This window comes from Lipotes vexillifer, unplaced genomic scaffold (genome assembly GCF_000442215.2).
Source record: "Lipotes vexillifer unplaced genomic scaffold, Lipotes_vexillifer_v1.1 scaffold518, whole genome shotgun sequence".
In the NCBI taxonomy this organism is placed as follows: domain Eukaryota; kingdom Metazoa; phylum Chordata; class Mammalia; order Artiodactyla; family Lipotidae; genus Lipotes; species Lipotes vexillifer.
The window spans coordinates 621,527-640,113 of NW_006780945.1; the positions used below are offsets into that span (position 1 = coordinate 621,527).

General features: G+C 45.6%; 1 protein-coding gene across 1 annotated transcript in view; it reads left to right on the forward strand.

Moving 5' to 3' along the window:
- RNF157 (ring finger protein 157) overlaps positions 1-18,587 on the forward strand; it is an 80,770-nt gene that overhangs the window by 22,906 nt on the left and 39,277 nt on the right. The window lies entirely within an intron of this gene.

Consider the following 18,587-nt stretch of genomic DNA (forward strand, 5'->3'; position numbering starts at 1 on the left):
ATAAGTTTGTAATTGCTGGTTCGGCAGTGTTTGTAGCTTGGTCTGAGTTGAGAGGGGCCCTGGGAGCCAGACCGCAGCCTCTTTGATGGATCAGGGTCTCCTGGCACTAGAGGCCGCCCTGTGGAAAAGTACAGTCTGCCTGAGGGCGAGGACAGCTCACAAACCCCAGCTCTCCTAGGGATCTGAAGCTCTGCCTAAATGCCACCTCTGCAGACTGCCCTTGCCCAGCCCCTAGCTTGCCCTCGCCTTGCTTTTCGTTCCTCTTCATAGCACTTAATACCATATAAGCGTTTATTTCTGTCTCCTCCTGTTTATTATCTGCCTTCCCCATCAGAAGGTACATTTCACAGGGCAAGGGCTGTCCTACTGCTGCATCCCAGCACCCAGGACAAAGCCTGGGACATTATGATAAGCCCTTAATAAAGATCTGTTGAAGGAATGACTCAAAAAGTTCCCCTTGATATTTGATCTGCTATCAGACTGTCTCTCTCTCCATTCATTCAACTCATTCCGTAAATGTTTATGGAGCATTTTCTCTACACCCGGCCTGAGGCTTTGTAATAATAGCTTCCATATGGCTATTGAGTGGCTGCTGTGTGCTAAGGAAGGCGCTAGAGACTTCTCAGGCATTATTCCTAATCTTCACAAAGACCCACCTGACAGAGGATTTATTATCAATCCCATTTTGTAAGCGAGAGAAGTGAGGTTGCAAGAAAACTGAGGTTCCGAGAGATGAACAGCGGTAATAGCCTTTATGAAGTGCATACTATGTTCTGGGCCCTGTTCGAAGTGCTTTACAGAAAGTTTTCCCAAAGTCACATAACTAGATCTGCCTAGCCAGAGATCCATAACCTTTCCACTGCTTCTCATTGCTTCAAAATATCCTGCCTTTCTCCAGAAACTCCTAGTTTAGTGGGGCAGACAAAACATAGGAACAGGAAATGTTTCAATAGCGCTCAAGGTCTGAAGGGATGGGATTCTGTAGGAGTAGGGAGTGGGGGAGGGGAGTGGCAAGGGCAGATGCTTCTGTGCTGGTGTGGAGAACAAGGCCTTGGAGGACGGCTGGGTTTTCACGAGGCGGGTGGGAAAGGGGCTTCCCGGGAGTGAGGTGCAGAGCACAGGCCTGAAAGCATTCACGTTTCTGTTGAATCAGCAACCATTTACTGAGAAACTACTGTGTACCAGGTACTGTGATAGGCGCTGGGGATACAAAGCTGAAATGAGCATGGTTTGTTCCTCCCCTGGAACAAATAAGGAAGCCAGTCTGGCGGGAGTGGACCTTTCCTGATGGCGAAACAACATTGGAAAGGTAGGTGGGGACTCCATTACCTCGAGACGTTTTCCACTCTCTCCTGTAGGCTCTGGGGAACACTGAAGGTTTTTAGGCAGATAAGTGCCCTGGAGAAATTATTTTTTTGTTTGTTTGTTTGTTTTTTAGGAAGGTTAATCTGGTGATGATCTTCCATCTGGAGCTTTAATTAAAAAACGTTGTTGTTGGTGGTGGTGGTTTTCATTGTTTTCTTCCTTTCTATCTGGGGTGACAATCCCCCCCTTCAACACCTTCTAATTCTTAGTCCAGTAGTACTTTAGAAAATACCAAGTCCTTTCTGCTTCAGATTCACTTATGACAGCTCACACTTACCAAATGTCTATTCTCTGATTTTTTTTTTTTTTTTTTTTTTGCCGTATGTGGGCCTCTCACTGTTGTGGCCTCTCCCATTGTGGAGCACAGGCTCCGGACGAGCAGGCTCAACGGCCATGGCTCACAGGCCCAGCCGCTCCACGGCATGTGGGATCTTCCCAGACCCGGGCACGAACCCGTGTCCCCTGCATCGGCAGGCGGACTCTCAACCACTGCGCCACCAGGGAAGCCCTATTCTCTGATCTTGCTGCTACTACCTTAGCCATTAGAGTGGAAAGATCTTTTTTTTTCTGATTGAGCCAGATAAGTACTCTTCCTCATTCACCGAGAGTCAGCTTATGCCTGGAAAATGCCCTTTCTTCTCACATTGACTTGCTGTTTGCGTCCATTTCTTCCTCCCTTTTTTCTTTCCTCTGGTGTCAGAATAGTTTATGTACTTTAAAAAAGTGTAGTTGTATTGTTTTTTTACCTTTTCAGGCCGTAATGATTATTTTATCTATTTAGTTTTGGCTGCATTGGGTTTTTGTTGCTGTGCGTGGCTTTCTCTAGTTGCGGTGAGCAGGGGCTGCTCTTCGTTGCGGTGCGCGGGCTTCTCATCGCGGTGGCTCCTCTTGTTGCAGAGCACGGGCTCTAGGCACGCGGGCTTCAGTAGTTGTGACTCGTGGGCCCTAGAGCGCAGGCTGAGTAGTTGTGGCGCACTGGCTTAGCTGCTCTGCGGCATGTGGGATCTTCCCGGACCAGGGCTCGAACCTGTGTCCCCTGCATTGGCAGGCGGATTTTTAACCACTGCGCCACCAGAGAAGCCCCAAAGATGATTTTAAAACAAGGGAACACTTCTTTAGGTTCATTTTGAGGTTTATGCCAGCTAACAGACCTTCGCAGAGTTTAACCGCCTTGTTTACACTTCTCTGTGAGCCTGTGAATGAATGAGCTCTTCCAGGAGCACAGGAGAGCAGACTTGACCTTCGCTTGCAGGCTCTCTCCCAAAGGAGTATCAACACTGGCCGTTCTGTTGTTGTTTTTATGAAGTAATCATTAACTATGCTTCATGCTGCACAGAGCAGATGTTCTCAAAAGACATCATGATTTCATGTTAAGAAAGCAAATCAGGGTCACTTCAAAGAGGGAGGTAGAAGCAGAGAAAACAGAAGAAATGTAGCACATTTCCCTTTGCTTTCCCCCTTTCTTAGTTAATAATAATAATAGCTAACATTTATTGAACACTTACTGTTTGCCAGGCCCGGTTGTTCTAAGCTCTCTGTACGTGTTCTCTCGTTGTGTTCTCACCCTAACGAGTAGGGTCCTGATTTGACAGATGAAGAACAAAGAGACACAAAGAATTGAAACAAAGATCGCAAAGCCTGGAAGTGACTAAATCAGGATTTGATCCCAGCAGTCCAGCTCCAGAGCCTGGGGTCCTCTGCCCTTTCCTGCTGGTCAGGTGAGGTGCACTCAGGACCCCTGCGCATGTCCTGTCTGTGAGTCTGTCTAAGTAGATCATCAAGTGAGGTTTGTGAGATATGGAAAGACAACCATCCAAAAGTAGCCAGCATGGCCATGACATGTTCTCCTGAGTGTCTCTTGACAGAGCCCATATCTGGTGTGTAATTCCACCTGCCGACCTGACCTGGGGAGTTTGCCGTTATCACAGGTCAGCTTGTTTAGGGGAAGGCCCATCGATTGAAGGTTGACTGGTCGCTTGAGTTCTGCAGAGCTGACCTCTACTCTCTAGTAATGTATCTCGGTGTCGGTAAATGGGCGTCAGGTTGCAGAGGAAAGCAAACAGCCTTATAAAGCCATCCAGCAGCTTCAGGCAGGAACAGCACCTCTTTCCAGAGAGATGGGGACAAAATATGTTGACATAAATTATTAGATTAAATTATAAATGCCATAGACTTCCTGGCTTCTGGGTCTTGTTTTTCCTGTCATTTCTGAACGATCAGACTAAGATGAGTACCATTCAGTTATTGCTCAGCCTGTAGTTTTTACTGGAGCTGATCTCCCACTTAGGATAATCCATCAAAGTCAAATGTATTATCAAGTCTTCAGGTCAGATTTAAAGAACCAGAGGGTGTGTATATATAGAAGGATGGGTGAAGAGAGGTTGGAATCAAGATTGGAAGTTTTACCTACCTTAAACTCTTTGCAACCTTGGCAAGTCCATCACTCAGGCTCTCAAATTACCCACTTGTAAAGTGGAGGCAGTTCTGACTTTATAGGAATGTCATGCTTGAAAAATGCGTTGCAACTGCTGGATGCAAAGAAGTATGGAGCAATGTTAGCTGCACTCACTAGGCTTTCAGGTTGGTTATTTCTGCAGTTACTGATAGTTCCGGGTGGAGAGAATACCCACTGGTTTTTAAGCAGCTGTCTTAAGTAGTGAACAGGGCTTCTGAAGGCCTTTCTGCCCTGGTCCCTATATAGAGGAGATAAGATGGTTGTGTTTGTACATCACAGTTGAGTAAAGGCCATTCCTCCCCTTCTTAGGTGGCAGAAGAGCTGGTGCTGATTTTTTTTGGTCCTTTATTGCATTAGATCTTATTTTGTTGAGGTAAATTACTGCTGAAACTCTAAATTATTTGGAGGCTTAGTGACCTTAGGATTGTCAGATATCAAGTGTTGTCTCGACTCTCCGGAGTTCAGATCTCTCCTGTCATCTGAGAGGCTGCAGCTGAGTTTTCGTTGGGCCCCTAACACTCCACAACCTCTTGTGTGTTTCATCACCTCTTCCTTACGCTCCCTGCAGCCAGGCTGCACAGCTGGTGTTGAGAACCAAGGCGCACAGAGGTGGGCTTTCCTTCTTCCTCTCATAGAGATGTACCCCAAAGTTGTGCTTAAATCCAGTTGCCATAAACTGAACCCTTTTATTCACATATGGGCAGGGAGAGCAAGTTAGTTAAAGGAACTTGGCGATATATCCATTTATGAAGCAGGATTTTACACATATAGAGCTTTGTGTTAACCATGGTGCCGTTTATTCACTCAGTAAATTTCTGTGAGTCATATATTGTGCTCGCAGCGGGGAATGCAAAGGTGAGAAGGACTTGGCTCCTGCCCCGAGGAGCTCTGGCGGAGTGGGGTGGGCAGATTGCCCCTGACTGTGATGGATCGTGGTAAGTTCTCTGAGAGAGACAGGGCCAGAGTAATCTGAAAGCGCAGGGGAGTGGGGATGCCCTCCGCCCAGGGAACTGGCTCTGAGAGAGGAGTCCTGGAACCTGGAGGGATGAGCAGGACTTCCCGGGTGGAGACTGGGAAGGTCATTAAGGCAGAATTAACAAGCGCTGCAAAGAAGCACAAAGATGCAGAAGTGCACATCGGGCTTCCAGAATGGCAAGTGGTCTATAAGGACTGGATCATGAGGGATGTTGGTGGGAGATGAGGTTGGAAAGACAAACTGGGCCCGTGTTCGAAGGGCTGTGAATGTTGTACTGAGAAGCTTATACTTTTCTATGGCAGTAGAGAAGGTCGTAGTCATGAGTGGCTTTGCCATTGACTAGCTTTGTGGTGTAAGTTAAGGTATTGGCCATCACTGAGCCTCTGTTTCCCCATCTATAAAAATACCCATCTTGGGGCTTCCCTGGTGGCGCAGTGGTTGAGAGTCCACCTGCCGATGCAGGGGACACGGGTTCGTGCCCCGGTCCGGGAAGATCCCACATGCCGTGGAGCGGCTGGGCCCGTGAGCCATGGCCACTGGGCCTGTGCTTCGCAACGGGAGAGGCCACAACAGTGAGAGGCCCGCGTACCGCAAAAAAAAAAAAAAAAAAAATACCCATCTTGGGAATTCCCCGGTGGTCCAGTGGTTAGGACTCCACGCTCTCACTGCTGCAGGCCTGGGTTCAATCCCTGGTCAGGGAACTAAGATCCCACAAGCCACACGGTGCAGCCAAAAAATTAAAAATTAAAAAAAGAAAAAGTTTAAAAAAATATCCATCTTGCTGGAATATTTTCAGAACTCAAATAATGACAACTATTGTGATTTGATTTCCATTTTAGAAAGTTAGCTCTTTAAATCAACTCACAGTGTAGAGTGGATCAGGAAGGGAGGGGATTAAGGAGACCAGTTAAGAGGTCGTAGTTTTAGTTAAGAATGAAAAGTACCTGAACTAGGATAGCAGCATTAAAAAATAAGGATGGTGCAGATTCAAAAGTTGTGGGCAGTGTGAGTTGAGGGAAGGGGAGAAGTTAAGTCAGAGGACACGGAGGAGGAGACCCTGGGCGCAGCTACCACTTAAATGGGATGTTCTGCACGGGTTTTGTCTGCAGGTTGGTTTGTGCCCAGGCCCCAGTGTAACCAGACCGGTTGGTCACAAGTATCCCAGTATCTACTGCCTCGGAGCCTGTATTCATCTGCCCAGGCTGCCGTAACGAAATACCACAGGCTGGGTGGCTTAAACAACACATACTCACTTCTCACAGTTCTGGAGGCTGAGAAATCCAAGATCAAGGTGCCGGCAGACTAGGTTGCTGGTGAAGGCCCTCTTCCTGACTTGCAATGACTGCCTTCTTACTGTGTCCTCACATGGCAGAAAGAGACTGGGAGTTCCCTGGTTGCCTAGTGGTTAGGATTCTGGGCTTTCACTACCGTGGCCCGGGTTCAATCCCTGGTTGGGGAACTGAGATCCTGCAAGCCGCACAGTGTGGCCAAAAAGAAAAAAAAAGAGAGAGACTGATGTCTCTATTTCTGTTCTTATAAAACCACTAATCCCATCTTGAGGGGCCCACCCTTATGACCTTATCTAACCCTAATTACCTCCCAAAAGCCCCATCTCCAAATATAGTCACATTGGAAGTTGGGCTTCAACGTATGAATGGGGGAGGGGGACATGAGTCCATAGCACAATGTAAAGTCCATGGAAGGAGTGGGCCTCTTTTCCTAGTGAGTGAGAGTGTGTGTGTGTGTGTGTGTGTGTGTGTGTGTGTGTGTGTATTAGATTGGATTTTTTACCTTTTGTCTGCTATCTTCTTTCCTTCTTCCTTCCTTTATAATTGTACTACAACTGTTTTTGTTTTGGGCATTCAGTTTGGCAATATTTAGTAAATTTTCAGCTGTCGCCCAGCTATTTCACTTCTCTGAGTGTCCATGTAAAGGAAAAACATACTCCTGTGTGTTTCCTCTGCTCTCAGTATTCTACTACAATGCTGATTCACTTTTTAAAAATTAATTAATTAATTTTAATTTATTTTATTTTTGGCTGCGTTGGGTCTTCGTTAGCTATGCACTGGCTTTCTCTAGTTGTGGCGAGTGGGGGCTACTCTTCATTGTGGCGCACGGGCTTCTCCTTTCAGTGGCTTCTCTTGTTGTGGAGCACGGGCTCTAGGTGCGCGGGCTTCAGTAGTTGTGGCACACGGGCTTAGTTGCTCCACGGCATGTGGGATCTTCCCAGACCAGGTTTCGAACCCGTGTCTCCTGCATCGGCAGGCAGATTCTTAACCATTGGGCCACCAGGGAAGTCCCTCCTGATTCACTTTTGACACCAGATGTGTGTGGGTTTTCCACACATCAGGCAGGAATTGTTAAATAAATTATAGTGTGTCTATACTATGAACTGGTATTCAGCCAAAAATAAAGTAGAGCTGTATCCACTGAGGTGAAAATATATCTATGACCACATCGTTTACCAAAAAAAATCAAGTTCCTATATATAATGTAGAGTCTAGTTTCATTTCTTTATTTTATTTTTAAATATGTATTTATTTATTTGGTTGCACTGGGTCTTAGTTTCTGCAGGCAGGCTCCTTAGTTACGGCTCACTGGCTCCTTAGTTGTGGCATGTGAACTCTTAGTTGTGGCATGCATGTGGGATCTAATTCCCTGACCAGGGATTGAACCTGGGCCCCTTGCATTGGGAGCTTGAAATCTTAACCACCGTGCCACCAGGGAAGTCCCTGGTTTCATTTCTGATAAAAATAACAGTGTATAAAAATATATGCATACATTTATGTTGATATTTACAGGTGCATAAAAATACATGAGCACAATGCATTTTAACCTGTGATGGGGTAACTCTTGGGGGTGCATCAGTGAGGGGAGGTACTTCCTTCATATTCTTCTGTGTTGTTTGAATTTTCCCCAGTGAACATGTTTTCACTTTTTAATTAAAAGCATTTAAATTTTTTCTAAAAATAGAGAAGGGATTACTGCTGAGAACAGGAAGGAAATAAAATATATAGAGGAGAATATATAGAGGTAGGAAAATTAAGGAAATTCATAGAATAATGGTTTTAATTTTTTTTTTAATGAACTGCAAGAAGGGTGAGGTCTGCTGAGTGGTTACGGGCTTGTGGAAAATGAGAAAAACATCAGAATAAGCATAGGGAGGGATGGAGCGTCAGCCTTTGGGTGTCAGGCTGCGATGGTTCAGCTTTAGAAACGTCAGATTAGGTGTGGATGTGGCCTGCTTTTAACAACCTGAGAGTAAAAGAAAACCCAGATTATAAAAGAGCTAAACTAGGGAATAAATATTCATACTTTAAAAAAAATTTTATTTAATTTATTTATTTTTGGCTGTGTTGGATCTTCGTTGCTGTGCGCAGGCTTTCTCTAGTTGAGACGAGTGGGGGCTATTCTTCGTTGTGGTACATGGGCTTCTCGTTGCGGTGCACGGGCTTCTCCTTGCAGTGGCTTCTCTTGTTGCGGTACGTGGGCCTCTCACTGTTGTGGCCCCTCGCGCTGCGGAGCACAGGCTCTGGAACCGAAGGCTCAGCGGCCATGGCTCACGGGCCCAGCCGCTCCACGGCATGTGGGATCTTCCCGGACCTGGGCACGAACCCGTGTCCCCTGCATCAGCAGGTGGACTCTCAACCACTGCGCCACCAGGGAAGCCCCAACTGCTTTTAATTTACTTTCTATTGTTGTTTTTTCTCTTTTCACTTTTACCATGTGAATTGTGAAACATTTATATGGAAGTATATAAAGCACATATCTACAGGTAAAGAAACTGCAAACAAACACCCTTGGACTCGCCACCCAGATCAAGAAATGGAATATCGCCAGCACCTTAGAAGTCCACCCTATGCCTGACCCTGGTCACATCTGCATTACTTTGTTAAATAACAGCTTTATTGAGATATAATTCACCATGGGTTTCTCCATGGTAGAGTTATCATCTTTCTCTTTGTAGCTGATAAGTACCTTTGGGAGGATAGTTTGAAACTGCTGCCTAGATTTCTTTTCTTTTTTTTTTTTTAATGCTCACTGTATTCTTTTTTTGTTTGTTTTAATATTTATTTATTTTATTTATTGATTTGGCTGTGTTGGGTCTTAGTTGTGACATGCGAACTCTTAGCTGTGGCATGCATGTGGGATCTAGTTCCTGGACCAGGGATCGAACCTGGGCCCCCTACATTGGGAGCACGGAGTCTTAACCACTACGCCACCAGGGAAGTCCCAGATTTCTTTTTTTTTTTTTAGTTGCTCCCTTCTTAACTAATAGGACGCTGCATATTAGATCTACTGCATTGCTTAGGGATATAAGACAGGGATCATGGTTCTGTCTGTCTGGTGTGTAGGCTTCAGGGTATAGTTTTATGGATTAGAGCTATAGAAAGGGGTTGTAATGTAGCCTGAAATTGTGAGAGAAAGGAAAATAAATTCTCTGGAGAAGAAACTTTGCTGGAGATGATGAGGAATAAGAACAGTGTTTAGTAGCTGTTGACCTAGTGGGTTACCTTCCTGATATAAGAATTTCAAAATCAATTTGGATTATAAAATTATGCACTGGGAGAAGAAAGGAGAGGAGAAGGAAACAGTTTCTTCTCCGTTCTTATCATAATTTGGTTTCTGTCCTAGTTGAGAAGATAGTTTTCTTCGATAATCATGAGGCCATGCCCACATTGATCTCCCCGCCCCCCCATTACACAAATCGTTGATTGATTGACTCGTTCAGTCATTCCTTCATAGGGGTTCATTTGACTGAACCCCTGTCATCCTCCAGGCTCATGTTCAACACTAGAGATACAAAGATAAAATGAAATTCCTGCCTGAAGGAACTTACTTTATAACCAGGACATATGCACGAGTTGGAGGAGGGGCCGAAGAGCAAAGGCACAGAAGCATCTAACCAAGGTGACAGCTCTGCACTACAGATGATTCAATAAAATTAAAGTGTAGGGTCCAGAGGGTGCAGGGGAGACACAGCAAGAGATAAGGCTGTGGATCCCGGCCTAGACCAAGGGGCCTTGTGTGCCTTCCTGCAAACTTTGGATGTTTATCCTATAGGCATGGGGAACCATTCATGGGGTATAAACTGGGAGTCATTTAATATACATTTTGAAAGATCACTCAGACGACAATGTAGAAAATCAATTAAGAGATTATTGGGCTTTCCTGGTGGCGCAGTGGTTGAGAATCTGCCTGCTAATGCAGGGGACCATGGGTTCGAGCCCTGGTCTGGGAAGATCCCACATGCCGCGGAGCAACTAGCCCCGTGAGCCACAACTACTGAGCCTGTGCGTCTGGAGCCTGTGCTCCGCAACAAGAGAGGCCGCGACGGTGAGAGGCCCGCGCACCGCGATGAAGAGTGGCCCCCGCTCGCCACAACTAGAGAAAGTCCTCACACAGAAACGAAGACGCAACACAGCCAAAAATAAATAAATAAACAAATGTGGGGTTTAAAAAAAAAAAGAGATTATTATTATTACTTGTGGGAACATAAAGCAGAGCCAGTTGTCCAGATGAGATCTGATGAGGTCTGATCTCAGGTTGCAGCCGGAATAAAGAAGAGGGCCCTGATCCGTGAGGCAGAGTCAGTGCTGGTAACCAACATAAGAGGCAGAGTCTAGGCTTTGGTACTCAGACTGTATCTCCCAGGCCCTCCCAAAGGATACGGCCAGCTCATGGGTTTCCCTGCTTTATGTGGCAGACCCATTCTAGCGTGCCGGCTCCTCTAAACCTTTTGGTCTTTGCTTCCAAAGACGTCTGTGCCAGTTCTGGAATCACTCAGTGTGGTCCATTGCTCTTCCAAGCTCCTAAGAGGCCCCCTCCCCCAGCACCTATGAGACCCAGGCCTTGGCCAGGGTGTTAATTTTGAGTCATGAGAGGATGTCCTCGGATCAGCAGCTCCTCCTCATTCTGCGTTATAGGCCACACCCATGACTAGCACCCTCAGGACCCACACATCCTTCCAGCTCCTGCCAACATGTGCGTCAGCCCGGTCCCCTGGGATGTTTGGAATAATAATCCCTCCTCTCTTAGGCCAGCCCAGCTGGCCCCGAGTGAGTGATGCAGCCAGGAGGAAGATGGGGGCAGTCCATTGTAGGGCAAGCGGTGTCCTGTAAGAGGCTTGTCTTGTTCGAGACTGCTGCCGTGGTCTTCAAGCAAGGGGGATTCCTCTATTTTCCACTTTGCGGGCCCAGAGAATCTGGGGTTCACAGTTCTCAAGTAAATAGATACAGACATCCCCATCTCAGGCCTTAGAGTTCACCCTTTCCATCAAGGCCCTGACTTTGACGTAGGAGACTTGCCTGGACTGAGTTCAGCCTTCTTAGAGCTGCCACCCCTAAGCATCAGGTCCTGAGCCTGAGGGAGGTAAGTGTCTTTAGGCTGGCTGACTGTCATACTTGGCTTCAAGTAGCTGGTTGTTGTATCCGAGACTGTCTTTTTCCGTTTTCACTGGGCAGACGGCTCTTAACAACAGCCACCCAGTTCCACAGTCCTTCTCGTGACCATTTCTTCTGCACCTCCTCTACCAGAGACGTTAAACCAGTCAGTGCGTCCCCAGCCACAGGTCGCAGTACTACAGCACCCCAGGGGCCGTCACCCCACTGATGGGTCCACGTTGCCAGCTGGCTGGTAAGCGACCCACCCCCAGAATTCCACCTGCTGAATCCACTTCCGTAGGCAACTTTTGATGCCACGTGGTCTAAGGCAGACTCTGGAAGCAAACCTGCGCTGGAGATTTTTGTGAAAACTCTTCATTGGAGAAGTGCTCTTTGGAGAAGGGGCACAAAGGAAGCCAGATGGGGCAGGGGAGCAAAACTAAGCAGCAGTGTGGTCTTGGCACAGACTTGCTCCAGCCTGGCCCTTCAGGAAAGCTCTGGAGTACAGCTTGCACCACAGAATCTTCCCATCTCGAGGACAGGGGGCTGGCCTTTTGTACCCCTCACCGTGCTGCCGTGAACATTCTATTGGGTTGGCCAAAAAGCTCGTTCGGTTTTAAGTGAAACTGAGACAGTGTTCATGTTCACAAAGGACTTTATTGAACAACGAACGTACTCACTACCCTAGTATTTTCCATCTTTTTCATCATAGCCCTTCTGGTGGGAGTGCAGAATTAACTTCCATTTTCCTGATGACTCATGAGGTTGAGCACCTTTACATATATTTATTGGCCGTTTGGATCCCTCCTTTGCGAAGTGTCAGTTCAAATCTCTTCTCTTAGCTGAGCTGCTTTTTCTTTCTTAGTGAGGAAATAATAAGAAAAACATGAGTCCTTTCTCAGATAAATATATTGCAAATATCTTCTCCTAGTCTCTGCTTGCTTTTCACCCTCTCTTTTGAAAAATAATTTATTTATGGAGTTCCCTGGCGGACCAGTGGTTAGGACTCAGTGCTTTCACTGCTGTGGCCTGGGTTCAATCCCTGGTTGGGGAGCTGAGATCCCACAAGCCGCACAGCATAGCCAAAAATAAAAAATGAATACTAATTAATTTATTTTTATTGAGATGTAATTGACGTAGAACATTGTGTTAGTGTGAGGTGTACAATGTGTTGATTTGATAAATTTATATATTGCAATATGATTACTACCAGTGTGTCAGCTAACACCAGCATCAGGGCCCGTATTATTATTTCTTTTTTGTGGTGAGAACATTTAAGATCTAGTCTCTTAGCAACTTTGAAGCTTATGCCTTTTCACTCTCTTCCCAGTATCTTTAGTTGAACAGAAGTTCTAAATGTTAATATAGTCCAATTTATCAGTTTTTTTCTTATATGGTAGCACTTTTTGTATCCTATTTAAGAAATCTTTCAAATACCAAAATCATGAAGATACTTTGGTTTTCCTCTAATAGCTTTGTTTAACCTTTCACACTTAGGCTTGTCATCCATCTGGAATTGATTTTGGGATGTGCTGTGAAGTAGGGACCAAGGTTCTTTTCCTCCTTTTTCTTTTGTTTACATTGACCCAGCACCGACCGTGGAAAAGACCATCCATCATTTCTCACGGCACTGTAGGATTGCCTTTTTCATAAATCAAGCGACGGTAACTAGTTTCTCCAGTTAAGAATCCACTCATGTCCAGCCTGGGGGTGGGGGACAGAGGGGAAGGGGTCGAAAGTCTGACGGCCAGGTTCCAGGAGATGAGCGGGGAAGGGGCTGTGTGGTCTCAGCAAGCCTCCGTATGGAGACCTTGACTTAGCCCTGTGTTTTCAAAGAGCTCCCTTGCCCTTGGTTGTGCCCGGTGTCCCTGGGACTGTCAAATCCTCTGATTGGTAAACGTCTTCTCTTAGAGAGGGGACAGGTGGCCTCCTGGCCACCTGGCGTCTGGGAAAAGATCTCAGAGTCAAAATGCTCTTCATTCAGACCTTCCCAGTCTCCTCTTTCAAACCTCCGCGTACCCCGCTTTTAGGACGGCCTGCTGCCTCCAATTCCTAAGCCTTTCTGGGATTCTGGGCATAAATATGTTTCTGCCGTTTCGAATTTCAGCCTTTTCTGTTCTCCTAAATCAGTTTCCACTTGTCTGTGTGTGATACAGCTTCCAATTGTTTATTTCATCTCCCATTCTCTCTGTTCTTGTGGTTTTACACTTTTTTTCTTCTTTTGCAATCCCTTTGCTGTCATTTCAGTGGGAATCCAGAAGGGAGCAGAAGTCAGTACAAGTGTTTAATCTGTCGTGGGCGCTGGGATGCCTATCCTAAACCTTGGCATTCATTTCTTCAGATTTTCAAATCTGTGCCGATGGGAGCTGGGAAGCACTGTTTGACTTTAAATTCTCTATCACTTCTTCAAACTACATCTCACAATTTTTTATAAATTTATTTATTTTTTATTTTTGTTTTTGGCCGCGTTGTGTCTTCGTTGCTGCGCGTGGGCTTTCTCTAGTTGTGGCGAGCGAGGGCTACTCTTCATTGCAGTGCGTGGGCTTCTCATTGCAGTGGCTTCTCTTGTTGCAGAGCACGGGCTCTAGGCACATGGGCTTCAGTAGTTGTGGCATGCGGGCTCAGTAGTTGTGGCGCTCGAGCTCTAGAGCACAGGCTCAGTAGTTGTGGCGCATGGGCTTAGTTGCTCCACGGTGTGTGGGATCTTCCTGGGCCAGGGCTCGAACCTGCGTCCCCTGCATTGGCAAGCGATTCTTAACCACTGTGCCATTGGGGAAGGCCTATACATCTCAAAATTTGATAGCTAGCCCCTTATATATCTAATATGAAATATAAGATATAATATAAAATAATTTCTTACGTAGAGTAGAAAGGGAATGAGTAAGCAGTATAATTGGGGCTTTGAAATTACAGGGCAAGGATTTTCTGTGTGTAAAAATTTTAAATTAAAAAAAAAAAAAGCTGTAATGTGACCTTGTATTGTGCTAGAAGGTAATTTGCAATTTCCCTCGCTCTCGATTTGCCAGGGAACTCGAAATTGTCCCTTTTTTTTGCATTTGTATGTTCTTTGTACTCCGCTTCACGTTAGCCTGAAGTTGTGTAGGAAGCTCTTGAGTGATTCTTAAAGAATTCAGTAAAAGTTCAGTATTTTGCTAGGTGCAAAATAACTCACTGTGCGGTCAAGCCAAATCTGATAGGCCTGAAGGACATTCTACTGGAACTCAAGCTTTTTAGCTTAACAGAATTTTCTTGTTATTCTATATTCTGTTTCAGCTACAGTAATTTATGTTTTCTTTTAATACCAAAAGCTCAACCAAACCAGAAGGAAATCTGGTTGTGTCTTGTACCATACGATCATGGAAGAAGGAACCCGGATATTTCACAGAGAGACAGTTTAAAATAAGAGGCCTTTGTCTTTGGATGTAGCAGAGCTGCTTCACAGCTGCGTCCTGCGCTCTGTAGAGCTTGTGAAGTAATCCACGCTGCAGTGAATGTTGCCGCCCTTTGCACTCATCAGACCCTGTGTTCTCCCCTCCAGATATACACGAGGGGCTCATAGGGCAGCTGAACATACGGTGATCTGTGCAGAGTTCAGTGAGGCCTTTGGCTATTTTATTTAAGCATGGAAAGAATGTGTCTTGTCATTCTGGAAAGGACAAAACTGTGGGGATGGGAAACAGATGAATGGTTGCTAGGCACTGCTGGGTGCAGGGAGGAGTTGGCTGCAGAAGGGAATGAAGGAACGTTGAGGGGGGGATGGAAGTGTGCTGTACCTTGATTGCAGTGGTGGTTACAGAGCTGTATGCGTTTGTCAAAATTCATAGAACTGTACACTAAAATGGGTGAATTTTACTGGCTGTAAATTACACCTTGATAAACCTGACTAAAAAAAAAAAAAGGAATGTCTTGGAAAGGAGTGGTTCACAGACATGCCAGTGTTCTCTGTGGCCTGCTGTCCATGTGGCCCAGGGAGTCCCTGCTTATGGCCATGTACCAACAAGAGGCGGTGGACGTGTGCCCCAGACGCCATGTGTGCACGTGGCAGTGGGGCGGGGGGGGGCAGGGGGCGGGTGAGCATTGCTTCTGCATCAGCAGCCCTCAGCCAGAGGGGTCAATCCTAGTACCCCAGCAGCAGGGAAAAACTATAATGGAAAGGAATATTAAAAAACGATTGTCCATATGCATAAAATGGAGTCACTTTGCTGTACAGAGATTGGCACAGCATTGTAAATCAACTACGCTTCAATAAAAAGGTAATAAAATAAAAAACAAAAAAACACATGACAATCTGTTCTTTAGTTATTTTGTGAGTATTAATTGTGCCAACCTGCCGTTTAGGGCAAATATCCACAACCCAGATGGTCACCATGGGCACATGCTGTGCTCTTCTGAAGACCTTATTCATATATTCAGTCTACACATACCTATGTTTATCTTTTATGTGTGCTGGTCTAATCACTCTGGGTGATACAAAGATAGCTCTAACCTAGACTTTGCCCTCAAGCTTATAATCTCGCAGGAAGCTCAGACACTATATACACACAAAGAGGGAAGCGATAAATGAAGTGTAGACAGAGCTTCCGGAAGCTCTGAGAAAGGAACTTTACTTGGTGACAAGTTTTGCTGACTTGGAAAGTGCTGCTAAACGCTTGAACTTTTGGTTTGTTGTTTAAGGCTGTGCTTCTTAACAAACCAGGGCACAAAGAACTGCTGCGGTTTTCAACAGTGAAACTAAAGCATCTGTGTTGTAGGAAGTTCCTCGACATTTCTTTGAAACCTACTGAAACTAAGTGTGCACACTCTCACCTCTGTTTCCTGTTGTCAGGGTCCGCCCCAGCTTACGGGAAACTATATGTATTGGTGTTGCATTTCAAAGAAAAATTTGGTTAACTTTTTCAGCTTTTAAAGAGATGCATAATGGCCTTAAATTGTAATGAAAGTGTTCTTACAAAAATCTATAAAAGTCAAAGACTTCTGGGTCAAATAGCCTGGTTACATGTAAATAGCATCCCTGAGCAACACATTTATTTCACTCAACTAAAATAGTAGCCCTGACTATTACAGAAATGAATCAGGCATATGCTTTATCTTTAGAAGACAGCTCTGACAAAGCGAGCTTTGCGGTAAAGGTTGCTATAATTATAGAATAGAATGTAGTCCCATATTTTCCATTTATTAAAAATTTAAATGCTTTTAACACCAAAGGTGCATATCCTCTGTTAATCCATACTGTTCAATATTTTTTAAAGAAAGAAGGGGAGAGGGCTTCCCTGGGGGTCCAGTGGTTAAGACTCCGTGCTTCCACTGCAGGGGTCACGGGTTCGACCCCCTGGTCAGGGAACTAAGATCCCCGCAAGATGCGTGGCGTGGCCAAAAAAAAAAAAAAAGAGGGAGAGTTAGCTCAGGCACTTAATAGAAGTAATGAAAATAATAAGTACCAGTGGGTAACATTTACAGTCTACAAAGTTGTTTCACAGTTAACAGTTCAGCTGTTGTCTCCCAGCCCCAAACCACCCTCTAGCCTGGGCTGGGTAATGCTGGGGCAGGGACTCTTCGGCCAGGTTTCTCAATTTCCAGGCTCTGCCAACAGAGGGCGCCAGAGGGTCTGCAGGGCTGGAAGAAGAGAAAGGGTGGTACCCAGAGACCAGACTCCCACCCCCAGGGGGCCTCTAGGCTGATAGCCCCCACCTCTCCCCTTGATTCCCTCAGCCCCAGGGGTTGTAGCTGCTTCCTGAGGTGACTGTGTCAGCTCGGTGTCCCCTTTTTGTGTTTTGGTTCTCCGGTGCCTGTTTAACCAGTTCGATTAAATTCTCTGTTAAAATACGTGGTGTGGGGCTTCCCTGGTGGCGCAGTGGTTGAGAGTCGGCCTGCCGATGCAGGGGACACGGGTTCGTGCCCTGGTCTGGGAAAATCCCACATGCCGCGGAGCGGCTGGGCCCGTGAGCCATGGCCGCTGAGCCTGCGCGTCCGGAGCATGTGCTCCGCAACGGGAGAGGCCACAACAGTGAGAAGACCGCGTACGGCAAAAAAAAATAAAATAAAATACCTGGTGTGGTTTGCTTTCCTGACTGGACTAATACAACCTTTATTTTTATTTTTTTTTATTTATTGGCTGCATTGGGTCTTTGTTGCAGTGCGGGCTTTCTCTAGTTGTGGCAAGCGGGGGCTACTCTTCGTTGCAGTGCGTGGGCTTCTCACTGCGGTGGCTTCTCTTTGTTGCAGAGCATGGGCTCTAGGCACGCAGGCTTCAGTAGTTGTGGCGGGAGGGCTCAGTAGTTGTGGCTTGCGGGCTTAGTTGCTCCGCGGCATGTGGGATCTTCCCGGACCCGGGCTTGAGCCCGTGGTCCCTGCATTGGCAGGCAGATTCTTAACCACTGTGTCACCAGGGAAGTCCCTAATACGACCTTTAATCTCACAAATTATAAGGTAGCTATTATCAAGCACATTTTACTGGTGAGGAAATAGAGATTTAGTAGGGTACAGCAATTTGTGTAAAATTGAACAACCACTAATACAAGGGCCAAGACCTACACCTTCCACTTTGGGATCCTTTGCTCTCCATTTCCTCTCAGCACTTCTCTTGCTGAACTTTTTTCTTTTTTTTTAAATACTTAACGGAAGAATTGCAAAGGTAGTAGGGAATTCCCATATTCCCTCCACCCAGCTATCTCTGATGTTAACGTCTTACACAACCATGGAGCATTTATCCAAACTAAATATTAGCATAGGTACATTACTGTTTTTCAAAACTACAGATTTTATTAGGACTACACCGGTGTTTCCACTAATGTCTTTTTTTTAGTCCCGGTTACCTTTGGTTGTCATGTCTCCTTCATTTCTTCCAATCTTTAACAGTTTCTCAGTTTTTCCTTGTTTTTCATGACCATGACAGTTTTGAGATGTACTAGTTAGATATTTTGTAGAACTCCCATCAGTTTGGGTTTTCTGATGTGTTCTTGTGATTAGACTAGGGTTATGGATCTGCGGAAAGAATACCAGAGGTAAGTGCCCTTATTACATCATATCAGAGGCACATAACAGTTCATGACATACTCCCAGTGATGGCAACCTTGATCACTTAGTGAAGGTGGTGTCTGTCAGGTTTACCCACTACAAATCTTTCCTTTTCCATAATTTATTTGTTTAGAAGCCAGTCACTGAGTCCTCTTGCTGAACTTTTGACTTCCCACTTAATCCTGGGGCTGTGCTTTCTTGGCAGATTATTAAGTAGTGCTTAAAGAAACTTTGAACTGGCCAGGCTGAGAATTATAAACCTAGGAGCCAGACTAACTGTGTTAGGAGATATGACCATGTATTGCTTCTTGGGAAATCATTATCTGTTTTGCCGTCTTTGTTTTGCACTACGTTTAAACTTGGAACTTGGTTCCTTTTAGTCTCAGAAAGCTTA